The sequence below is a fragment of the Solanum dulcamara genome, chromosome 5, assembly GCF_947179165.1.
Source record: "Solanum dulcamara chromosome 5, daSolDulc1.2, whole genome shotgun sequence".
Taxonomy (NCBI): Eukaryota; Viridiplantae; Streptophyta; class Magnoliopsida; order Solanales; family Solanaceae; genus Solanum; species Solanum dulcamara.
In genome coordinates this window covers 15,133,331-15,136,276 of record NC_077241.1, presented here as the reverse complement: position 1 = coordinate 15,136,276, position 2,946 = coordinate 15,133,331, and positions in this window count along the sequence as shown.

Below are 2,946 nucleotides of genomic sequence, written 5' to 3'. Positions count from 1 at the left end.
AAAGAGCAAAATATCCCTTTAAAGATCTATACAAAACTTGTTTCATGGTCTGTAATGCACACCACGGACCGTGGTAAAAGACTTGGAAAAATATTTTGGAATGTATTGCAGAGAAGTCTCTAAACCTTCTTGACGGACGGTCACTACGGACCGTATTGAGGTTCACGGAAGACCTCCACGGGTCATGGTGCTCACCAATAATCCAGGTCTTAAAATTGTTGAAAAAGTGGCTTTCATGGACGGCCACTACGGACTGTACTGAGTTTCAAGGAAGGCCATGACAGGTCATGGTCCTCTCCTTTCTGAGAAGCTTCACTAAAATGGCCATAACTTTTAACTCCAAATTCAAATGAGGTAAACTATGTGGCGTTAGATAAAAGACTCAAAGATCTTTAATTTGATAGTTTGTGGTCCACTGAAGACATAGTATTCTGAGGTATATGGTCACTTGAAATTGAATCTTATATGGAATCATTCAAAAACTTAATTGATAGAAATTATTTGGACTTGACTTGGTGTTAGAGATCCTTTATGACCCTAAACCGCATCTAATACCCTTAAAAACTTAGGAATTAATTCTAACTCATATGGTAAATAAGAATTCATCAAGTTCAAGTATATACGCATATAAAAACTGGTTTGAGTCTTGGCATAGAAATTTTTGGGGTGTTACAACTATTCAAGAACTACTTTTTATTAAGTTCTATGTCATTGATTCTTCATGGTTTGCACAACCCTAGTTGTGAAATTAGCTACTCATAACTACATCATAACAATCATTAATGTTTATGTTAAAAGAGATCATAAACTTACAATAGTAATTTTGAGAATCCAAAATCTTCAATAAAATCTGAACGTAAACTATCGATAACAAAAAATAGAATTCAAGAATAAAAGCCCAAAAGTAGTTCAAGTTCTATTCTCAAACCCAAATATATGCATAAAGTAAACTAAGACTATGAAGTGTATTATAGATAAATAATCCGAAGTAAATATGAAGTTGAAAAATATAGGAAACTTCAAGTAGGTTCGGGTCTACAACTCTTTTCTATAAATCGTAACAACTTTGACGATTCAATTAGACCTAGCTCATAATTAATCACATTACACTGAGGAACTCTCTTTCTTCACCACCTCTTTCTATGGCTCGTAACTCTAAGGACGACTCATCAACTGGATTTGTAGACTTCATCATGAGTAACTTCAAGCTATGAGTGTGTTCTATGACTCGTAGTAATATGGACGGGCCGTATTACTGACTTGTCTTATTCACTTTACCCTCAACCTTGCACTTCTACTTGGCGACTTCACTTGCTGACCCATAAGGCTAAAAATGAATCATTTACTTCACCCGTAGTCTTCAGTTTAACTTTTATTTTCTCTTCTGTTTTTGGACAATTGATACCTACGAACCATATAAGTAAAGAGGAGTTGTAATGATGAGTTTGTAAATACCGAAAATTCCTTCCTTCAGTGCTGTGATTCTTAAACAGATTCTCTGACTTAGTTTCCGGCAAAATAAGCATAACAAACATCAAATATGCTAACAAATACTAAAAATACATACACATTCTTAAGCTTAAAGTATTAAAAGTATCATAAATCAACAGTACATAAACACCCTAAACTTAAAATATTTGCTTGTCTTCAAGAGAACACTTCTATAGTATAATGAAATAATGTAAAACAAGATTAAGAATGTACAACAATCACAGGTTGTTAACTCTCGACCCTTTCCAATTTCCATCCATGATACCATTGTAGCCATTATTTCAAATTAAACTAACTTATGTGGATCAATGTTAGTCACTTAAACACCAATAGACAAATTCACATGCCAAAAACAACATTTATTATTTTCATGACTATTTAGATAATATCACTTGTGCCCTCACTAAAAAGAAGTCCCTTTTTCAATCCTATTTGCAAATATTTTTTTAAACTCAGGGACGTGGCAAAACACCCATGCTCACAAAAGACATTCATACTTTCTTGCACAATACCATAGGCTTGCCCTTATTTTCAATACTTAGACTCTTAAACCATTAAACTAGGATCACTATAGGACTTTGTCGGCTTGTAACGTAGGCTCGGGTATAGGTGTGGTATATTTTGATTTTAGTGACTTTGTTCCCTCCTCAAATACTACATTAACCTTGAGTCTACATCTTACAACCCAAAATATCTTTCACTCTTTTTCTTTGCTTTTTGCTTTTGCCTAAGGTGTGGCTTTTGCTTATTCGTTTCATAATATTTTTCTTATGCTTTGTTCGTTTCATAACATTTAAAAAGATATTATCTTTGTTTAAAAGCATAAAACAATGTATGGTTGGTTCTTTTAAGTCTAAGTGGGCTAATTCAAAAATGGCCTATGATCTTTTCCTAATCAGCAGTTCAACTATCACAATACGACCAACGGGGAAAGTTTTAGATTGACATAAATAGTTTGAACACACAAATACTTCACACACACTTTTGCATCAAGTTTCATTTTCAATCATCAATCTTTGGTTCATGTTTAATTCTATATCATGTGTTAATATACTGGTTTACATCATGTCATACAAAGATCCTACATAGTCAATATATCAGAGAAGTAGTCACAACATTTCAACATTTTAAGTAAATTTTAGAGGGGTCTATTCATTTTTGTTTAAAACTTCTACCCATCATACCTTATATCCCTACTCTTGTTTTACATTTACATCCTAAACAGGCTGGTTCAACATAAATTAAAGAAGTCCTATGGGGAAAAAGAACACAGACAAGAAAACTCCAAAGATTAATCGTGTGTCTAGGGTACTCCAAATTCTCCTTGATACTCATGCATTCATAACCAATTAATAATCAACCTTCCTCTACTTGAAAATAATTGTATTTTCCTCAATGCAATGCAAAGAAAAGGAAAAAGTTGAGGGGAGAACAAAAAGAACTTGTGGCGTATAA